Genomic DNA, 17,250 nt, shown 5'->3' on the forward strand with positions numbered 1-17,250 from the left:
TTTTTTTAAGTATACTTAAAAAGCCATTTATATTTTCATGCCTTTAGTAGGCTCTGTCAAAATTCCTGTGTACCTAAAACCAAATGTAGCACATGGGACACCTAAGTATTGCACTGTTCCATTTTTAAATGTAGAAGTCATTCAAGACCTTTCTTAGATAACTGCATTTTAAGATTGGTTTAATAGTTTTCTGGGCACTAGTTTGCCATTAACTTATTTTGAGGATTGCTTCCTTGGGGTATTTTTTTGTATATATTTTTTGTACTTTTTTGTCACATATTTTCAGCAGAGCCAATGGTAATGAAAGACTGATTTTTTTTTTTAACATGGTAAAAAATAAAGGAAAAAAATCTAAGTATTGCATTTAGTATAGTTATGCAGGATTTAACAGTTGGTTTACAGAGATTAAAAAATTGCAATAAGCTAAAGCTTCACATCAAACACACAAACATAATAATTGAACCAAATAACTGAAGATCCTTTTACTCCCATCTTTTGGTTTCAAACTTCCTCCTTACCCCGAGTGAGATCAGTCTCCTGTTGGGCAACTCACTCTCTTTTGCAGAAGCTCACTTTATCCTTGACGCAGGAATGACTTCCAGCAGGACTGTGAAATGTTCCCCTGTCCTCCCACTGCAATGACCAGATGACCTCGAATCACTTGGAAAAATTCCTCACCACTCACAAAATGCACAGTTCATTTAACAACATGTAGAGGTTCTGAAGGAGCAAATGTTTCCTCAACCAGTGTGGGGAGCTCGTATTATACACGGTAGCCTTTGGAACCTCAAAGCAAGTTTTTCATACTTTCCCTAAATCTTCTTCATCCTGGTAACACACATTATGTCCCATCCACAGTGTGTTCCAAGCTTTTCACAGAGTTTTTGCCTCCTGTGATACAGAAGAATGACTTATCATCTTCTCCAGGGGATAACTCAAGGAAGGACTTCTGGATAAAGAACATAGTTTCTGGATGTTTTCTGTCTAAGACTGCACAAACTTCTGATGGAAGAAGTGCCAGAGATGAAGCTGCTTGGACAGGAGGAGAGCAGATGGCAACTGAGCTCACAGTCCTCCTATGCCAGAGCAACATCTCTTTGAGGGTAGAGTTTGCTGATGGAAAATCCATAGTGGGACAAACTTATCCTGCAGTGACTCTGAAAGATATTCAAAGAAAAACTGCAAAGTTATGCAGCTGTAAAGCTTTCCTGTTCAGTAAATCACTTAAGATGACTGTTCTGACTACAGACACGTTCATATAGAGATTTATGAGCACAAAGACAACAAAAAAAACCATGAAATTTTTTGAAAGACGCGTGAAAATCTCAGGTGCCAAAACTAAGGCAGAGAAAAGGCACACGTGCCAAGAACACAGTTCTAGCTTGATTTGTTGGGGTATGGTGAAAACCACTATTACAGTGCCCTTATCTTGAATCCATGTATGTATATTTGCAAGGACACATTAAATACCAGAAAACATTTTTAAGATAAACACAGTTGCAAGTGGTAGCAGGTGTAGCATGACAAAGATCAGGGCATGGCAGCTTCTTCAAACATCTCAGTGTGGTCCCTACTCTGGGAAACCAGGCACAGAAATGAGACTTTTAATGGAGTGCCAGTAGAAAGTACTAACCTTAAAAGGACAATAATTAAAGGGTAACTTTAATTTGCTCCCAAAACTTCGACCTTCCATAGTATTCCTAATTGTTCTCAAACATAGTGATGTTTAAACAGTAAGCAAGTATGCATATAAGTGTGTTTTTCTTTCTAAAGGAAGCAAGAAAGATTTTAAAGTCCTTATGATATTTTTTGTATATTTCAAATTATTAATGTAAAAATCATCAAAAGTAAAAATATCACATTTGCTCTTGAAAAAAAAAACACAAGAGAGTCAAAGAAGAATGTGAATAAATAAAAAAAATAAGAAATTTATGTCAGTGATACAAAGTCCTACTGTAAATTTCAGTAGAGAAATACAGACATGTAACAAAATTAATGTAATTGAAACTAATGTAATTAAAAAGCTCTTAATACACTAGAGGTGACCAATAGAGATAACCTTGTAACTGCAACCTCTGTGTGTACCTCTGTGAATATGCTTCCCTCCCTTACACAAGTGACTGAAGGAATTTCTCCTATTATTTTTTCTAGGTATTTCAAGACTTTCATCTTATTGAACATCATTTTAACTGCCTTTGCTTTTTGATCATATACAAAATTGAGCCTGTTGTTAGAAAAAAATTTATTCTCAGTGATGCAAATCTATGTTTTCCAGATGGACAATTAAAAGGAGTTACTCTTTAAACTCACTGTTAAAAAAAAAAAAAGAAAGAAAAAAACCAAAACACACACACACAAAAAAAAAACCCCAAAAACCACGACAACAAAAAAAAAAACAGAAAAAACAAAAAAACAAACAAACAAAAAAAAAATCCCACCCAAACACAGAAAAGTGCAGTGCTGGTGCTTAGAACTTTACATTTATTTGTAACATCAGAAACCTACAATTCTGACTGCCAAAAAATGAGCTTCAGAGTTCAGAAGACAACTCTAGGGCAATCTACAGGATAAGTCAGGCATAATTCCATATGGGGCACATGCCAAATCACACATATTGCATGCACACTAATTGATCATTACAGAAACCCCTAACTACTGGTAGAAAGGAGCAATGTGACAAACCCAGACACCATTGCAGCTCCAAAGAATTCTCTGGAGCAATGACAATTTTAACAGATGCCTAGCTGTCCTCATATTTTACAACCTGGCAAAAGAAAAAATGCTTTTTCTCATCAATTTTCAGGAGAGAAAAAACTCAACCCGCCATATAAAGCCAAAACAAAAAGTCCAATTCAATGGAACAGTCTCAGTGAAAAATTTCTTCAACATGGGCAATGATTTCAGCAAAATCTGCACATTAATAATTTTGTTGTAGGAATTCAATTTCCACCAGTGTTAAATCTACTTAAATTTTCATGCCAAATACTGCCCTCTAGATTTATTCAACTCCAAAGGTTCATTTACTTTAATAGCCTCCTCCCATGTCCTGTGGAATACCTGGTATTTACCTGAGTAAATGACTCAGTTTACATTATATAGTTTAATTGTACTCTTGAAATATTTCTAAGAAATTCTGGTCCCAAATAAAGTAGTCATATCTGTCAATGCCATATTAAGGGAGACCAGCTGCAGGCTATCATAAATGTGGAGACTTCAGAATAGAAATGTAGAACTTTTTCTAAGATGACTTCTTGATACTTTCATATTGCAGCACTATTTGTATAATAGTCCAAATTTTTATCAAGCTATATAGAAAAAAGAATCAGGTCTCACAGGGCATGTATTATTTGACCACTACCACTGCTGTTTGGGACTTCAAAGACATTTAACCTTCAACCCGAGCAATGACACTTACCTTTCATGAGACATCTGTGTAACAGCTGATGTGTTAAATCACAGCTGCATCTGGAAACTCACAGCCATAAACCATCAGAAAAAAAAGTTTTTCTATAAATTACATATTTGAAATATGACAAGGTTAGCCAACAAGGAATCTTAAAGTCTTTGAATGTGAAAATAAGTATTTAAAACTTTAGAGAGAGATGGAAAGATGGTGCTTTTTCTTCCACTGTATAGTTTCAAAGAAAACCTTTGCAGTGTAATAGTTCAAGGGTGTTATTTAAGCAATTTATCTCATTTGAACAAAAAGGAATGCTTTAAGTCAACCTGTTTTTGTTATGAGAATATGATGTTTCATTTTAACTTAATAAAAGAAATGGTTCTCAGGGGGTACAGAATTTATACACATACTGCCTAAAGTACCATTTAAAAACATAACTTAGTGAGAGATGTTGTAGGGAGTTATTAGTAAGTCCAATAACAATATAAAGTATGGTACTGTAACTACTATAGTGACATTACCAATTTGTCTAACAGGAATATCAACAATTTTTTTTTTTTATTTTGCCCTTGCATCACTGTGTTATAGCCTACTTTCTGTTATGTATTTACCTCATTTCCCACATAAATGTTGTTCTAGCCCTTTTTGGTCTTCTTGCCAGTTCCAACATCCTCTTTTGATCACTGCTTGGGTCATTGACAGTACCAATATTTAATATAAAATTAAGCCTTCTTGCCTACATGTTCCAAGGCAGTTGCTTTTACTTCACACTGATTCCAATTAATTTGGAGGAAAACAGACTTATATGTTACTGAGAAACTCAGATTTTCCTGTTCATTTCAGGCTGACTTGTGAATTCTACTTCTTAGGGGCTTTGTTAATTCTTTAGTTGTCACTAAACACCTCAATTTTTTTCCTTATATCACACTGAGAGTGAAAGGAGGAGAAACCAGCTGCTGAGGAAACCAGAAATATAACAGAGAAAGAAAGTGATTAGAGTTGTGCCATTCTGAACACAGAACACCAATTTTATTCATCTATGTGATGAGGACTGATCTGCCTTGCAAAATTTTTGCTATTTCTACAGATTTTTTTTGAGACAGAGAGAGAGGGAAACACACATATTTTTAATGGCTTTAATCAAATCTTTGAAGTTTGAAGAACCCCTTGCACACACTCAGATTTTCCTGTTTTACTGTCTTGCCAGTACAACTGTAGGTTAGCCTTGCCCAGATTATTTGCTTAGATCACATTTTCCCTGTTAACTTCTGAGGTTTCACTGGTCTCAGCTGAACTCTTCTTATATTAAAAAGTAGGAGAGCAAGGAGTTCTGACAGTAACAGTGAGAAAGTGTCATCTGTCCCCCATTAAGGCATGCACTTCTTGCTGTGCAGCAGTAATGCTGGGAAATGTTCTCCCAGTCCTTCCAGTGTTCTGTGGTTGCAAACCCTGCTAATTTCTTCCCTAGATTTTCACACAGCAGTAGTGAAGAGCCTTCTTTCTCTTGCAAAATGTAATCTTTCAAAATCTTGCCAATTTATTTCCTTTCATGCTCTTTAAAAGTTGTCTTTGCCCTGTCTTATCTCTGCTTTGCAATGAGAAATCAGAGGACAGGAGACAGCATCTTTATTTACCTTGAAGAGCAGCTCTATCACTGTCTCAGCCCAAAAGGCAGACTTCCAAGGCCGCCCTACTGGAAGGGTGGCCTGTGTGTAACATTTCCCTGTGCTTTCTTTCTGTACCCTTTCTGTTAGAAAGATTCTCTAGGAGAGATTCAGCAATAACAAGATAAACACATAAACAAACAAGTCAGGTAAATACAGGTGAGCATACGGTTTTTCCCCAGACACAGTTCTTCTTGGAGCTTCTCACTTTCCCCACTTATCTCTGTGCTTCCGATAACAGCAAGACTTTACCAAGCCCAAAGCTTTAATGAATCCTCAGAAAAGTAAGGAAACTCATTCTGTGTTTCTTTATTTTTTACCCTGATTCATTCTGATTCCCTTTCCATGGAACTTTGTGCAGAATGCTTAAGAGAGACAAAACCCAGCCTCTCCACCACCTTTATTTTTACCTGTTATTTAGGGGGAGCAGTGCCCTCACTACACCCTCTTTGGGGCTTGCAGAGCTAACACAAGATTTTGAGTGCCCATCCCCATTGTCTGCTCTCTCTGCTGAGACCCACCACACAAATGCTGGCCCCATTCCAGCCCCTACTACCATCCATCTGCCCTTTTTAATAAATATCTTCTTTCCTGTGTGATATGAGGCACCATCCTTCAATGTGGCTTTATTTTGTAATGCTTTTCCAGTGATTTAGAAGACTAACCCACACGATCACACCACCGCAGCAGAGGCTGGTTTTCCGCCCATTGAAGTCAATAGCAAAATTCTTGTAATAAAAAGAGAAACTGAATACAGATGAACATTAACCATGTCCTTTCAACATTTTTCTCTGCCTAATGGAGTATATTAAAGCTTCTCTGCATAACTTCTGAATAGTACTGCATGCAATTTCATTATTAAAGTTTCACTTAATTTAATACCGCTTTGAGGTTTCTGGTTAAAAATAAAATATGATTAATGCTTACAAAAGAGAATGAGAAATCGGAGTGTTAAGAATTCTGATAATGGCTACAGTTTCTGGGTAAATTGCTTTGGTAATTTTCATAGTTAAACACATTAATGTTACCCTTGCTTATTGCAGCTCCCCACCCTAACAGTCACTTGCTCTTCCTGATGATTCTTTTAAAAATTAATTAGTTAGTGTGGCATTTAGCTGCTAACTATAACACACAAAACCCAGTAATTTTCCCTGAAGGTCACCGCTGTCTGTGTACAACTGAAAGAACATGAGCACCCAGTCATAGGCATTTATCCTTCCTATATCATGAATGAATTTTTGTTTTAGAGCAAAGAAGATTACCAGCATTACCAAATCTCCCTCTGGCTCTCTGATAAACCTGAGTTTTCAAGAGCAGAAAGCTCATACAGACTAGGAGGACAAGGGACAACTATGACGTGCTCCAGTTATGAACAAGTTATCAGGTTGCCAAGTATTTAATGACACTCTTAGCATATTGATCCCTAAAAATTGTTCTAAAATTCTAATGGTGTGCTGGATGAAAACCAATAAAAGTGTATAAGAAACAGTACTTTTTGGTAAAAATCTAGCACAGCTTTGGAATAAATGTTTGGATAGGAGCAGAACAAAACCTATGACTGTGCTTCAAAAAACTGAGTTTCATAAATTCTTGGTCTTGACCCATGTAGGTTTATATCCTGGCTTCCCAGTCAATCAGTGAAAGCTTATTGGGATAATCAAGGATTCATTAGAGAAAGAAATTTGATCAAATGGAGTAAAGAAAGCCAGATATTTATGCCTTCCTATGTCCTTCATGCCCTACTTTTTCATTCTATGGATTTAGCGGGAACTTCTCTCACACAAGATGGATGTGCTGTCAAAGTCTACCTACCATTATCATGTGGTAAAATAAAATATAGCAATTAAGCAAAGAAGATATATTATGATAAAAATTAAAAAAACCCTCAAATGTTAATCCAACAGAAGTGCCTTGGCTACATGCCAAGCTACCCAGTCAATCTTCTTTATTAATTATTATTAATTATTATTGTTATTATAGGAGATCCATAATACCCTACCCAGTGGTAATATCTGTATAGGACTTGAATATAATGAGGTGATTTGAAATTCACAAAGAGGGGTCACCCTGCAATTCAGAATGCAGATAATCACATTTTCCAATGGGTTTTGTTAAACCCACATTTGGCCAAGACATTAAAAGCAATTATGACATTAAGCTCTTACAGGTTTCAAGAGGATCTTTTTTATGATAAATATATATACATGATAATAGATGCTTTTTAAAAATTGAGATTAATTTCACAGATGCTTGCCAACAAAACTTTTGAATCCCAATTGCTGGGGAAATTTGAATCCTCCTGCTAATCTAAACTTCATAGATAAATATTAACTAAGCTTTATTAAATAGAGAGAACATAATAAATGTGGTCCTTTTCCTAAGAATTACGTTATACTAGCCAGCCCCTGACCCAGAAAACACTCACCTTTGGGCATAATAAGTTCTCTTAAAATTAATAGAAATTCCCATAAAAGTACAGTATTAACTTAATGAGTTTAGAATCTGTGAACAAGTTGGACAATATTTTTTACTTGGAACCTATTTTGAAAATTAACAAGCCATAATGATCTAGAGAAGGAGATAAATTAGAAAAGAAAGGACTCAGCAAATAACTGGTATTTTATGCTGCAGCTGCAGGTTAACCAATCAGATCTAAACCAGTTAGTGCCCTTCATGAAAAGGGAAATCCACAGCAATGTCTTAGTCATGGCTAGTGGAGCCAGGGATGCTCTTCCTGTGCTTTGCCAGATCTATATACCCTTCACTTACAGTCCCATGTAACTTGACACAAAGAATTATCTTTTTACAGTCATTAAAAAAATTAAATATTATTACTGATTAAAGAAGTATTAATAAAATTGCCAAATAATAGTGATTAAATACTCAAAGCAAAACATATAGATAAATGAACAGAACATGGATATGACTAAAGATTTGCTTCCCAGCCTACATCCACTCCACTTGCTAAGGCTTGTCATCCTTTTTTGTAAATGTGGGGACAAAAAAAGGCACAACTCATCTATACTGTATCCATTCCCTTCCCACTCAACATATGTTTTTCTTTTATTTTTCAGTTACAGCATTCTACTAAAATAAGTATTTTCCCTAAGAAGAAAATTTCTTTAAAATAAGGAGGAAATGGTCGAACATGGAAGACTTGAGGAGAGCTTCTACTGCTAATCAGTAGATGTTTTGTTTGGAGCCAAATGGTTGTTGAATAGAAGCAGCTCTCATTTAGAAATAGTAGGGAAATAAATATTTTGCTTCTTGAGTAAGTACCAAACATTATAACAGAACCTTTTATGGAGAAACCTAACTCGCTTATAATTTGCAACTCTAGTATTTGAGTCTTACCAATGCAAGACCACACTATTTAAAAAAAAAAAAAAAAAAGAAAGAAAAAGAAAGAAAAAGTCATAGAGACAGTTAAAAATTCCCAGAGACATGGAGGTATTTGTTAAAGAAGTTAACACAAATCATGGAGTCATTGCTGCAGCCAGCTACAAGCAGCATTTCCAGAAAAAGACAAACTGTGGGCAGAGAGGGGTGTGAAACCAGCCACATACCAGCACCCTTAAAGCTAAAAGCTATGCTGCAAAGTACTGCAGGATGCAGAAGTACATGCTGCCTGCCCAGGCATCACTGGGAGTGGGAAGGAAAGACCAGAGCCATTACGAAACTTCACTGCTTTAAGAAATCACACCCCTGGTAGGCAACAGAAACACTTCTACAGCTCTCTCTGTTAAGCATAATTTCTTCAATAAGGGTTTCTACAATCAATAATTTTCTATCTAAATCAGAGGGGAAAAAAAGGTACATTCAGTTATTTAACCTTGCTCTGGATATTTCTAATAGCCTGTAATAAAAATTCTCACTTCAGTGAAAAGATAAGGATGCAAACTCAGATGAAGATGTTAAGATAAAGTGAATATCAATACCATATAAAGGTGATGAGAAAGAACAAATACTTTCTCCAACCTATAAGCTTCAATATACAAAGAAAAGGAAGGGACATATCCCCAAATATACTTTAATAAATTTTACTTTGGGAAAGCTTGCTATATCACAGACTGCTCCAATTTGCATCTCAGATGCATAAGGCATCTCCCTTTGGTAAAGGGTCTTCCTGTCCATATCTTGAGGTCTGCATTGTATTAGAGTTCCTTAATTCTGTGTAAATAGGGGGGAGGGGAAAAAATATGAATTTACTCATTACTCTACTAACCCCGTAAACCTATTTTGAAAAAACTAAATTCAAAGCCAGCAGCCTACTTTACATTTCAAACTGGAAGCTTCTGATCTGTGCATATGGAATTTACAAGTAGTAAAAGGAACATAATGATGAGAAACTTTAACTTTTGTAATCTGTGCTATTTCAGCACAGCATATCTTTATAACTACCGTCCTAAAACTTCCTTCAAACATTGTGGGGGTATTGTTGGCATATCTTGGTATTAAACAAGAGCTTAAAATGTGAACTTTATGGACTGTTTAAGTATTAATGATATATCTTTGATCTTTTTTTGTGCCAGAATTCAAACCCAGGATGTAGACAGAAATTCCTAAAAGCCTTTAGAGCAAATCCCAGTTTGTTGCCTACTGTACAGAATCCATCCAATCAGCTACAGAAACATCTACCAGAGATAAAACAGACCATGATGAAACAATCTGAACACTTACACAAGAAGGATGAAGAGTAAATAGGATTTGCTGCATATGTTGAATTTCATTGAGACCTGAATGAAGGCACATCTAATTCTGCAGAGCAGACCTCAGCTGACATGCAAAAAGGGTACTCGACCCAAATCTTATAAACATTTCCAAATAAAGCCCAGATTTAGCAATCTCAAAGCAGATTGGCATACTTGGCAATATCTCAGCAGCCATCTCTAGTAACCACTTTCATTAGTCTTCTATCTTACTGAAAAAAAAATGGCTGGTGAAAGATTCTTCCCATTACCTGGGACAGAATATAACTCTGTCAGCAACTGATGTACTCCAGCAGAATGTGGATGAGTATCCTTCAGTTTGCCTTTCTCCTCTCATGACTGCAAATATCTCATCCATGCCCAGACACATCTGCTCATTCTCTAATGAGGAAGGAGGAAACACTCTAATTTTCTAGATACTCTCCTGTCAAAAAGCTGATCTGTTCTCCAACCCATCTACTTGCAGTAACTCAAACTACTGATCCTTCTCTTCTGGTTTGGATTTCCATTAGCTTCTGGATTACTCTGTTTGCAGAGGTTTCCTACTGTACTTCTCTGAAAACCAATATGACATTTAGAGCTGAGAAATTTGAAAAAGCAAGGATTCTCCTCAGAGATAAACTCTTCTCTTGCTCTTGCGTTGCTACCAGGAAATCTGAAAGCCTCTTGATACCAGACCTACCTTCTCCCTTTTCTTCCTTTCTAATATTATTGTCTCTCTTTTAATTATTGTGGCACCAGGAGACCCCAAATGCAATCAGTGCCTCATTCTGCCTGTCTCTGTGAAGACATATGGTATGAGACAGCCCTTGCCCTGAAGAGCTTACAGTTTAAATAGGCAAGACAATAATGAGACACATTAGCATTGTTATCACCATCTCCCAGGTGGGAAATTGAGTCACAAAGATGGAAAGCAACACGCTCAAAATCACATGTTTACACCATACAGTGAAGCGTGTTTCAGTCCTTTTGGAGTTAGCAAACATTAAACTGATAAATTGACATGGTAGAAAGACACAGTGATGTGCCAGTTTGTGTGCAGAAGCCCTACAGACAAGACATTCAGCATTTTGGCCCAAACAACCCCTGAGAGCAGGCCTTGCATTAGGGTCCTTACAGTGTGATCAAGGCAGTTGTGTACACCACATTCTGTTTTCCATTTGGTCTGGGTGGCCTGAATGCACTAAACAGGTGCCCATGAAATGCAGGTAATGAAGAAATATAAGTTTTTCAAGACCCAGTCAAGTAGATTTCTTTAAAGGCCACTTACTGGTCCTTGTGGTGCTGCTTATCCAAAGAGAGAAACAGACCTTTTTTACAGACTTGCCTTCTCAGCAACCCTGTTGATCTGGACTCCAAAGCATGAGCAGAAAATCCCTATTTTCATAACAGTAAAGATCTGAAAGAGAAACCAAATAATATTGTGCCTCAGTTTGCTAATATCTATAACCTGTTTAAAACCAAGAAAATCTTACATGTTTCAAAAATTATATGGTAAAGAGTAAGACAATTGCATAGAATTTTATTTCTTCTGAGGAAAAATGTGTTTCTGAAATGACCTTATTTATTACACAAAAAATGAGAAATTTCTGTCTTTTTTGAAGTGATATTATACTTTATTTGTAAGTGACAGCCCTCTCACTTAAAACTTGCACTTACACATTGAATTAATAACACTCAATATTATTCATCTATTGAGGGGCTACTGCATACTGAGTTATTATTATGTTGTGTTGGTCTCTTATCCTTTCTTCTTTCATCTGATTAACAGCATATTAAGTTGCATTTCTTTCATTGGGAAATCAATGCTCTTGAGCTTGATTTGCATATTTACATATGTTTTTCCAAATCTAGTAGGGGAAAAGAAAACTCCATAATACTTTCTTGGGCATGACTTTTTTTTGCTGATAACCTCAGGATATCTTGAGATTTTTGCAATAATTTACTGAAGTCCTACATTATAATTTTGAAGCACAAGGTCATTTTCATAAAATGGATAAGAGCTATGAAATAAATTCTTATCCTTCCCTTCCTCCAAAAAAACCAACAAAATAAAACAAAAAAAAATTACCCCCGAAATCAGCATGGACTACTTGTTACAAATGCCTCTATATAGCATAACTTTTGCTATACTCTTTTTTTATTTTGTTGGTTTTTTTGTACATATGACATAATATACTATTCTTATTTTCAAAAATACTTGAATATAGTGTAGAACATGCAGATTGCTTGTTTGTATTTTTAGAAAAGTAGTTTGGATGTGCTACCATAGTACTTGACATTTGTTATCTATCTTGATATCTTTCAATGTTTAGATGAGAGAATACTGCACACCAACCTGATTCAGATAAATCAATACTTCTCCTCTAATTATTTACTTCCCTAAAACACATGCAAGGTTTTCACATATTAATAATCTGTAACACTGAAAAAAAATCAGCAAGTCTTCAAAAATAAAGTAAAATATTTCCTTGAATGGTTAGCTTGCTAGAAGGGGTGAAACTAAAAATCAAGGCAGTAGAAAAACTCTCCTGCATAAGGTCCATGTCACACCATAGTCCTTGCAGAAAGTCAGCCAAACCCACTGTAAAACCAATTCATCTTTTTACCACCCTCTTATGTTTCTACTCTTGGTAGCACCTCCTGATTGTGTAAGATTAATGTTCATTTGATTTTTTTCACAGTTAAAATCATGCTACCTGTAATTCCTCTATAATTTCAGTCATTTGTTTCCACAATTCAAAGGAGTACAACTGTGTAACACAAAGTCTATTTTATGTATTAGGCAGTTACTTAAAGTAGTAACTATATGTTAGCTCCTTAATGACTCAATGTATAGTCTGTATGGGATTGAGAACGATATCCCATTGTCTAGATGGCAAGATAAAGGGCGAAAAAATAATTTCATTTCTAATCCAAGCATACAAAAATCAATTTAAAAGATTACAGCTTTATGTTCTAAGCTTGACTGTATTTACTGACGTAGATCATGTGCAAAGAACAGCTGCCATCTCCAGAGTTCACTTGCCACATACTCTCCATGACCTATTCAAAGTTTACCTAGGAATACACCAGAGGACAGAGGTGCTCTGAATCAATTAGAATTAGCCTTAAAACACATGGTGTTCACAATAATCAGTTATGTTAAAGCTTTCCCTCAAATAAGTTTCCCCATGCTCTTTATATAAACTCTTACATTCATCAGCTACTCACATCATCTCTAGAATAATTTGCATAACTATCTAATATTTAAGGAGGTATATGATGGCCTCTAGTGGTGCATAACAGCATGAAAATGACGAACTGCTGCTCTGTTTCTTCAGAGTTTTAAACACAGCGTGATAGAAAAATAAACACACATTCAAACTGGATATTCCAAGCAAGGAACAGAATACAGTACACAGCAAATGTAAATGGTTCATCACATTTTGCTTGGTAAGAAAGAAAAAATTCCTGAGGCCAACCCGATGATATTTTTTTAAAAATATTCAACATTTTTACCATTTACCACTATTTTCTCTCCTCCAGTCATTTGATCACTGTACGCTGCTAGGCTTTGGCCTGCAAGTACTGCGAGTCCCTAATTCTTTGGGAATCCTGTGGATACTGAACAAGTAAATACATCTGATTTTCATAGAGAAGGTGCTTACACAGTAGATGTTTTTCAGCCTGAATTATTCCTTCATATTAAAAAATACTTTAATCATTGCATTTGTGAAATATAATTTTAAAAGACAGTACTTGATAAATCAATTCCTTACAAGAAAAAAAAATTATCAAACTAATTTGACCTTATTCTTACACATGACTTCTGATAACCCAGAGAATTTTAAGAAGGCTTAAACATAGGTGATGGGATTTACTACTATACTACAAAGAATAGACACGCAGAAAATTAAAGACTACTACATTCTTTAGCAGGTTAAATGTTAAACAGGTACCTTTCTGTGTGCCTTCTCTTAAATCTATTTGAAATTTTTGCATAAATCAAATTGATATTCTTATTTCTACATTGCCTCTTGATTTTGTCTTCACAAATCTTTAGCAAAACTATCAACACTTACAGGCTGAAGTTTTAGGCTGTAACTCCAACCTGAAGTTCCACGTATTTTTGGAAAGAATGCTGTGAGCATTCATAGATACTAATTTCTTTTTAAGCAGTAACTCACAACTTCCTGGAAAGTTTTCATATCATGTTCTTAAAAGTTTTCTAACTGGAAATACACTCATAAACATTTCTATTTAACAGAATTTGAAAGGAAAAGCTACTGATCTCAGTCAGTGGCCTCCACAGCTCTGCTTCAAGCAAATTTTCAGAAACTAAGTCTTAAGATAGATAATTGCTGTAGCTCATTCCCAAGGAAAATGCAGAGATCAAAGGATACAGTAAGGCCATTCAAGGGAGCTTCTGAATACATCTTTCCCTCTGTTATACAACATTTTGAAGCAGACTCCTTCTTTATCCTAGACTATCTGCAGACTTAATCCACACATACTGTGAACAGAGAGTTAGGGCAGAGAAGGATATTGCAATGATTCTTTTTTTTTCCTAGTTCTGAAAGCCAGCTCACAACTACTGTCAGAGAGATGTAAGCCCGCAATGTCACAGACACTTTTCTTTAATTTCTGCATTTTTACAAGGGAGGTTGTTTAGGTGCAATCTGACAGCAAGCAAAACTTTTTTCATATCAGAACAAAAAACTATACCCAAGGAAATGCCTAAACAAATAGTAATTGTTGCAAAGTGCAAAGAGTAAAAGTTGAATGATTATCTTAAAAGATTCTGAAAAGTTTTTAAGTGTATGTGGTTTTTCAGCAATACCTTTTTGCCTGGGAGTTTCTCAGGGTCTCATGAATTTCAGTATTTTACTACCTCTTAGCTACAGAAGCCACTTCTGCTACACAGTCCTCCTCTAAGTACTGTATCCCAAGTCTCAGGGTTCATGAACCATGTTTTCCCCGAGCCAAAGTGAGTCTATGAGATGAAAAGCAAGGAATGATCCTTCCACAGAGGGATTTCCTCTCTCGCTCTTTCCTCCTCTGCCTCGCAGTCCCCGCGCTCAGCATCGCTACTCTCCTGCTTCTCCCCCTGGGATCTGTATGCCCAACGCAGCGTGAAATATTAACTAGATAATGATTTTTACTTCTCTTTCTGGAGATCAGAGGAGCTACTAAAGAAACCACTGCTATGAAGCAGAATGCAGGGAGCTGTCAGCTGAGAAGCAACCACCAGCCGCTGGCTGAGCAGTGGTGATGTTAATGTACAATGCTATATCTTAATAGCCATCTCAATTGGCTATTAAAATGCAGCACTGTGCATTAAAATCACTACCCCACTGCTGCAGGAATACTTACCAAAGATGCAGTCTCTGAAAATTACCTTTTGGCTCAATGGAATGCTGTCATGCCAAATGAGCTGTCTCAGTTCCTCTAATTTTCTGCTAAAGAAATAAAATTCTTACTTTTTAATCTTAAATATACATGATTATGTTGAATGGCACATTCAGTCAAGACAACTCACAGAGAGCACAGGTGAACTGCATGCTGTGTCTCAGAATTCAATAGCAATTGAATCTCCTCAAGAAAACTGTGCTAACTTCCAGAGCAGTTATTATTCTCAATTTCTTTAAAGAATGTCTCTTAAAATCATCTGTTTTCAGGTATTGGAGATAGGAGAACAGGAAAATGTAGCTGGTAGTAACTTGTTTCTGGAAATTTACAGGCTATAAGAAAGAGAATGCTTAAAAGATGAGATAAGAGAGATGATGAAGGCTACAGGATGAATATGGGGGGCAAAAGATGTGAACGGACTACACTCAAAAAGAGGAAGTGGTGAGGCTGGTAGGCTGCATAATAAAGGGGGAGGATAAAGTTGTTTTAAAAAATGTGTCCTTTGATCCAAAGAGATGGCTTGTGGAAAAAACTTTGTCCCAACTTCTCAGTGCATAGATTCAGGTAAGAATAACGAAAACCTCTGAGGCAAACATAAAAGGCCGAATGATGTAGTGAGCTCATGGTGCCCTCCCTGAGTCATAGTAGAAGATGATGAAAGTCAAGACCAAAAGATCGCTCAAATATGGGAAAAATATGTTTCAATTGCATAAGCTTCAAAATATAGACAGGGTCTCTGTGCTTCAAATATCTACCACGCTGAATTGATATGATTTGAAAGGTAAAAATGCACCTGTTTGATAGGCTTGGCACCTTTTCTCCTCTTTTGCTACACACAGCTATCACACATCTTGTGCTGCACAATCCCTACCGGAGATGTCTGATCTGGTTTGAAAGGTGGAACTAGTCAGGGATATTTGTATGAAGTTTCTTCAAAGAAAAGCTGATCCCTAAACATAATGCTTTAAGCAAACTGGGCATCACCAGCTTTGTTTAATCTTTTACCTGAATTCCTGATGTACCTGCCCCAAGGGCCAGAGACAACTGCACCTTTTACTTTAAGTCAGACATAATTAAGTCTCCCTCAGAACCAGGGACTCCTGAAGCTGCAGAGCAATAGCCCCAGGGAGTCTGCTAGCAGGGCTGTCCTGCATCTCGAGTCCTTGAGAGAAACAGGCAGCTAGCCCAATGGAGTTGACAATGTTGGCAGTTTCATTACTGGTATCATCTGGGATGCTGACAAGAACATCAGTTTCAACTAAAAATCTAAAGGAAAAGAAAGTTCTTGTTTGCCAGAGAATTGAGATGTGTGATTTCTCAGATTTAGTCTGAAACCGGTACTCCTTGGCCCTCAAAATCCACACATGTGCAAACTAGAAACAATTATTTTGACAGCTCTACTGCAAAACTGATCCTTCTTTTCCTTTTTAAGTCTTCCTATAAGACGATAAAACTGATCAGGCTGTAAAAAATAAATAAATAAAAGAAAGCCCAAAAAATCCCACCCAAACAAAACTATATTCTGAGTTACTCGAACAGATAGGATGATGGTTTAGATAATCTACTGCTAGAACTTGCAAATATCTCCCATTATAGTTAGGTAAAATTTGGAAAATATTGTATGATTAGCTCTTGAATTGAAAAAGGAAAAATACTGCTCTGCAGCAAAGATCACTTCTCTCTTTTTAGTCTGACATCCTACATCAGTCTCCAGAAACACACTAACATATCATGCTGCAGTGACATTTGAGCCTACCCAAGAGTGTGGGAGCAAGTTAAGAGTAAGCAGTTCACTGTGCTCAAACAAAAAAAAAAATATTAAGTCACTAAAAAAAATTCCTTAAATCCTCTGGGATTTTGAAATTCATAGAATGATAGAGGTTAGATGGGACATCTGGATGTCATCTGGTCCAAATCCCCTGCTCAAGAAGGGCCACCTAGTGCTGGGTGTCCACAAACTCACTGGGGGTACTTCTTGCTCCTAATACTTGGTTATCCTCTCCAGTCTCACTTGAAAAAAAAAGGGCATTTGCTTCTGAATTTAAGTTGGGAGGAAAATATTTAAAAACTGCTCTAAATAGTTAAC

This window comes from Passer domesticus, chromosome 4 (genome assembly GCF_036417665.1).
Source record: "Passer domesticus isolate bPasDom1 chromosome 4, bPasDom1.hap1, whole genome shotgun sequence".
NCBI lineage: Eukaryota > Metazoa > Chordata > Aves > Passeriformes > Passeridae > Passer > Passer domesticus.